We start from the raw sequence: 6,686 nt of genomic DNA on the forward strand, positions 1-6,686 counted from the left end.
TCTCCCCGTCCTCTCATTATCTTCCCCTTCTCATTCCTTTCTCTCTTTTCCCCTTCCCTTTCTCTCCCTCTCCCTGTCCTCTCATTATCCTCCTCTTCCCATTCCTCTCCCTGTCTTCCCCTGCTCTTTCTCTCTCTCCCCTCTCCCTCTCTTTCCCTTCCCTCTTTCCCTCTTTCCCTCTCCCTCTTTCCCTTTTTCCTCTCTCCCTCTCCCTTTCTCCTCTTTTCCCCACCTCAGCAAAGGCAGAGCTGCCTGCTTACTCCCTTGTTGAGTTCTGGTGTAAAAATGTCTAACTGGAATTGCAGCACACCAAATCCACATGGGGAATTTTAATTAGGTCAGAATGAGCTTCAGACCCAGGGTCCACCTGATGAGGAAGAGTGGGGAGGGAAAGAGGATTGAAGCAAAAATCAAGTCAGAATGGGAAAGAAACCCATCATGGTGTATCCCATTAATAGGCAAAATTAGACATGAATTTTAATTCTAGGTGACTGGTAAGGGAACTGCTCTGACTGGAGGCCCCCTAACCTCTTTCCCCACCACCCCAACCAAAAAACCCAACCAAACAATGCTACAAAATCTTGCTCTCAGCCCTCCAACTTTTTCTGAAGCATAGTACATGGAGGTGACCAAACATATTTCCTATTCTGCCCAGTGCCCAGCGTTTTTGTTAGAACCAGAGAAACAAAGGACATTTTGATGTGTTAAATCCCAGCGTGTCTCTCATTCATCCATCTGAACATCCATTAATGTCCAAAGCAGATGACTGACTGTATCCTCTTTGTGAAAACAGAACAGAATAGCTTCTATTGTCTGAGGCAGCTTGGGGTGACAGAAAGAACACTGGACGTCGTGCAGAAGCCACGTGCTTGAATCCCAGCTTAGAACGTGTATGACCAGGGGCAAGTTACTTCCTGGTCTAGGGTGTATCTCCCCAAATGTAAAATGGGGGGGAGAAGGGAGAAAGGTGATCTAGGAAGGTCTATCAGGGGTGGGGAACCTGCGGCTGCGAGGCCACACATGGCTCTCTAGGTCCTTAAGTGTGGCCCTTTGACATTCAGTCACTTGAGGACCTAGAAACCTAGAGAGGTGGCCTCAAGGCCACAGGTTCCCCACCCCTGGCCTAGGTGATCTCTGGGGTCCCTTGTAAGTCTAAATCCTATGACTTGGGCCTGCCACCCTCTCTTAGCTTCTCCTCTAGTTTGGATGAGTCCAGTCCCCAGCATCCAAATATAAGAATGAAGTTGAATTGAAAGGGGAAGACTAGGACCAGCCTCAGTACCCTGGGGTTGCTACATGACTCTCCAGAAGGTTTTGGAAAGAAGTGAGTAAAGGAATTTGTAGGGGGGTGAGCCGTAGGGTGGGAAGGAGAGGCAGCTAGGTGGCGTAATGGATAGAGCACTGGCTTTGGAACCAGGAGACCTTGAATTCAAATCCAGATTCACTTACTAGTTGTGTGACCCTGAGCAAGTCATTTAACCCCAATTGCTTCCCCCCCCAAAAAAAGGGAGGGGGAGGGTGGAATTGGATGAAGAGAAGGTGAGAGGAAGAGTAGAAAAAGAGAGACTTGGCTTCAGATCCCACCTTGGACTATGTGACCATGGCCAAGTTACTGAATCTCATCTGTAAAATGAGGACAATAAAGCCCCTGTTAGCCATCTTTTGGGGTTGTAGTTAGGAACAAATGAAATAGAATGCATACGGCACTTTGGAAATCTCAACATTATATAAGAATAATGATAGCAATTACTAGGAATTATATGGTTCCTTAAGGTCTGCAAAGTGCTTGACAAATGTCATCTCATTTAAGCATCACAACCTGGAGAAGTAGGTGCTAGTATTATCACCATTTTACAGAAGAGGAAACTGAGGCAGACAGTGGTTAAGTGATGTTCAGCTAGTAAATATCTGAGAAGAGATTTTAATTCAGTCCTTCCTGACTCCAAGTCTAGAACTTTATCCACTGTGGCAATTAGCTATCTAACTATTGTTTAATCAACACGTATTGTATTCATATCCCCAGCACCTAGCACAATGCCTGGCATCTAGTAGATGCTTAATGCTTTTTGATTGATTGAGTTGTTAAAAACCTATAATGAATGAGACGTTTATTATCAATATTAATGATGATGATGATGATGATAATCTCCTTCTTATCTTTTTTTTAAATTTCAAATATAATACGTCCTGGAACATGTCACTCTCCTGCTAGCACACTTTTAAGTTTAAAGGTCTATAGACTCCTGCACAGCTGAGTGAAATTGAAATTGTAATTAAATAAAAGTATCAGGAGGACCCAAGTTCAAATCCAGCCTCAGACACTTACTAGCTATGTGACCCTGGGCAAGTCACTTAACCCTGTTTGCTGGAACACCTGAATGACAACATGCTGGGATGTCAGCTCATCTTCGGACAGTCATTGAAAGCATCTTTGGTACAGCTCTGGTAACAAACAGAATGATGGGAATGATGTATAGCTTATCCTGTTCCCACAGAGCTTTGGTTTCCTCTATTAGGTCTTTGTGTTTTGAATGTTTTTCATTCCATTTACCTTGGAGATTATGAGAATTTGGTGGAGTAGCCTTTAGACTGCTAATCAGACTACTAATTGATAACATTTCTCTAGTACTTTAAGATTTGCAAAACACTTCATGTACATTATCTCATGTTATCCTCACAACAACCAATGTGCTATTATTGCTCTCCTTTTATAGATGAGGAAACCGAAGCAGGCAGAGGTTGAGTTACTTGCCCAGGTTCTCACAGCTACTAAATGTCTAGGATAGGATTTAAAGTCAGATCTTTTTGACTTCTAAGATCAGCACTCTATCTACTATGCCTCCCTGTCATCTCCTATTAAAAATATTCTTAAATTGTTACAAATAAATGTAATGTCTGAGTAACACTGGACAATGATTCTGCTTATGATAATAATACAGTTCTAGTATAATTCATTTTGTTGAAATCTCAAGGTTATTTTGAAGTCTCTATTTGCAATATGAGAATTTGTCATTTATTAGTTTATTACTGATAGAGAATTTCCAATGTATACTTCTAGCCTACAGGTCTATTGCTAGGTATTTGGTAGATGGGAAATTTTTGTAGCCTGTAGCCATGAGTGTCATACACCACTTCAGTGCATAAACTGCATTAATGAATAAGTCTAGGTTCTTCAAGGATAATCCATCTGTAATTTCTGGTGACAGTGATCTGATCCTGAGTTGCTATCATGAACTCTCCCCCTCCTTGTTTCCACAACCAAATATCCATGACTCTGTCATTTGTTTAATGATTTTTTGTGGATTGAGTTGTAGATGTTGCCAATGAAGGGCATTTTGATTCCAGTCTTACATCTTAGTCACTTCATAGACTCCGTTGGAAGATAAACCACTCTGGGTTACATTTGACCAACCCAGATGCATGAACCTATTGATGGACTTCATAGTCGCTCAGTGAACTGTTTGTTTCAAAGTATTTCTGTAAGTTTATAATCTGTATATGAGGTTTTCTGAGAACAGCTATCAATCTTCTTCTTTCTTTTTGATGAGGAAGTATTCATATTTCTGTTGCTGCCTTCAGGTGATAAGTCCTGGGTTTCATTAATATTCTAACATGTTTTTGTTAGGATGTTGTCTTACTCTCTTATTGTCCATTTTATAGTTCTAAAAGTATACATTAAGATCGAGATTGCACATGGTAATTGATTTGTGTTCCTACCATTGAACTTTGACTTCAGGATGTCAGTTAGTCTCTTGATGTACACAGCCACAGCTTTCGCCTTGATAGCTTTATGCTTAATGTACGTCGCCTGAAGAAACCCAGGTATTGGTAAGAATGTTTCAATTTGACCTCTAGACTCAAGTTCAAATCCTTCAGTCTATTTATATCTATATATAGATATAGATAGATAGATATACATACATTATATATACATATATTTGTATATACGCATATATACATACATTATATATACTATATATATTAACAATTTGATACTTATTGAATCCAAGTGACTTTGTCTTCTTTTCCTTCCTCTCCTTCCCATCTCTCCCAATAGCTTTGATGACCATACTCAATTTTGCCTTCTTCCTACAGATGAATTGGGATGAGAAATTTTGTCCATGCAATCTAAGCTGGCAATTGGAACTTGCTCTGCAAGAGGGGAGATGGTTATGACAGTGATGTTCAAGGAGTGATCCGTGTCCAGTTTTGCTCATTATGTCCATGCAGTCCTATAGCCTTAGTATGTAGGCACAGTGGATAGAGTGTTGGAGTTGGAGTTGAGAAAACCTGAGTTCAAATCTTTCCTCAAATGCTGTGTGTCTAAGGGCAAGTCATATAACCTCTTTCAGATTTAGTTTCTCATCTATAAAATGGCAATAATAATAGCACTTCCCTTCCAGAGTTTTTGTGAGGATAAAAAGAAATATTTGTAAAGTGCTTTGCAAACCTTAAAGCACTATATAAATGCCATTATATTTATTACCATTATTATTATTATTACTTTTCAACAATAGGCCTATGTAGTATGTTATTGCTATTATTAATTATTACATTAATATTATTATAATTTGTATTAAGTTATTATAATGTAATTATAATTATAAATTGTTATTATTATCATTTTACAAATGAGGAACATAAGACTCTGAGAAATTAAGTGACAGATACAAAGTTACACAACTATTAGTAATAACAATTTACTCAAAGCACTCTAGGGTTTACAAAGTGTTTTTCTCATTATTGTGAGATAGGTAGTATAAGCATCATCATCTCAATTTTATAGAAAAGGAAATAAGACTCAGCAATATCAAATGTCTTGCCCAAGGTCACACAAAGAAAAGTTTGAACTTGTCCTTTGGACTCTAATTCCAGGTCTATTTTTTTTTTGGTGAGGTAATCAGAGTTCAGTGACTTGCCCAGGGTCATACAGTTAGTAAGTGTCAAGTGGCTGAGGCCAAATTTGAGCTCAGGTCCTCCTGACTTCAGGGCTGGTGCTCTATCCACTGCACCACCTAGCTGCTCCTTCCAGGTCTATTGCAGACTCAAATAGATGGGCTGCATATTTATTTAGAAAACCACAAATTAACATTTATCTATGTTGTGTTACATTTTAATTTATTTTGTTACCAATTATCCAATTACATTTTAATCTGGTTCAGGCTGCGCTCAGAAATTTTGTAGGCCATGAATTTGACACCTCTGCTTTAATTTTTCTCCCCTCCCAATGTCCTCTGTGGTAGCAAATCTTTGTCTTTTGAATGTAGATTTAATTTTTATATGAGCCTCTCTCTATGTTACTGTCTTCAACTATCATTTGAAAGTTTGGTTTCTCAAGGGATAATTACTCCTGGTTCAAGGTATGCTGTGGGTTCATACTCCTAAAACTATAGCTCATGAGCCCCCACCAATGTGTTCCAATTTTAATAGTCAGACAAATGATGCAATTGGTTCCTAGAAAAATCATTTGCCTAAATGGCAAGGAAAATATATAACATCTTCCGTATAAACCTAAGAAAAACTGTCCCATAAGCACACACACAGTATCAGCAGGAAGAGTGGCCATAGAGAGGGTTCAGTAGACATCTAGGTCAATGGAAGCAGAATGAAAGCATCTGAAGCTGCATGCTTCCCTAATATGGGTACCTCATTGACCTAGATCTCAACTGAACCCTGATGCTGCTCTGCTGAAATCCTTGGCAAGGTTACTGCTATGCTCTTTTAGCCTGCTCTTTTCGAAATAAAACAACAACAACAAAAACCCACAGACATCCCTGGCAGAGAAGAGTACAAGTCTCCCTTGAAGTCTTGGCCCAGAAGCTTTCCACCTCCTTATTAAGAGATTCCCTGCCTCCAGAGCCAAGCCCTTTAAAACGAAGTATTGAGTCATCCCAGTAAATTATCATCCTTTGACTTAGCCTTTTTCCTCATATCCTTTGGTGGTATTGGGCTAGGTATTTTTTTTTTTAGTCAGAGATCTTGTTTTAGCTTATGATAACTAATCAATATACTTTTTTTTAATCTTTGCCAGCCAGGCTATAGCTCAGGGAGATGGTCAGATTGCTCTTAGTTTTTGTTCTCTGAATTTCTCTCACTAACCCAATGTAAAAAGTGGTCAGGGAAAATGTACAGAGGCAATCTATACCCAAGAGACAAAGTCATGGTGTCAGGTAACTGCTGAGTGAATTCCTGGTCTTTCAATATGTAAAAGATGCCACTTAAGGTATTAAAAAAAAAGACAAAATTTGACAAGGGCTTTGTCCCATAACTTTATATCAAGAAACTCTCCAAAATCTTTTAGTGCTAAGTATTGTAAGGTCCACAATTAGGTTAACACATCACTATTGGTTTAAAAAAAGAGATCCCATTAATTGGGAAATGGCTAAACAATTTTGTCATTTGTGAATGTCACAGAATATTACTGTACTGTAAAAAATGATGAATATGAGATGCATAGAAACACTTGAATGGGATGCAGAATGAAGAAGAAAATAACATACCAACAACTACAACGATGTAAATGGAAAGAACAGCCACACAAACAAAAATTTTAAAATGAATGTTGTCTGTTTTCAGACGCATTCAAAGTTTTCATCAGTAACGTTGATTTTTTTCCTCTTTTTTCCTTTTGTCTTTAAAAATGTTATTTATTGTATGGGATGGTTCTCTGGGAGTGGGAAAGGAAG

Source organism: Vombatus ursinus, unplaced genomic scaffold (genome assembly GCF_900497805.2).
Source record: "Vombatus ursinus unplaced genomic scaffold, bare-nosed wombat genome assembly UNPS02005286.1, whole genome shotgun sequence".
Taxonomy (NCBI): Eukaryota; Metazoa; Chordata; class Mammalia; order Diprotodontia; family Vombatidae; genus Vombatus; species Vombatus ursinus.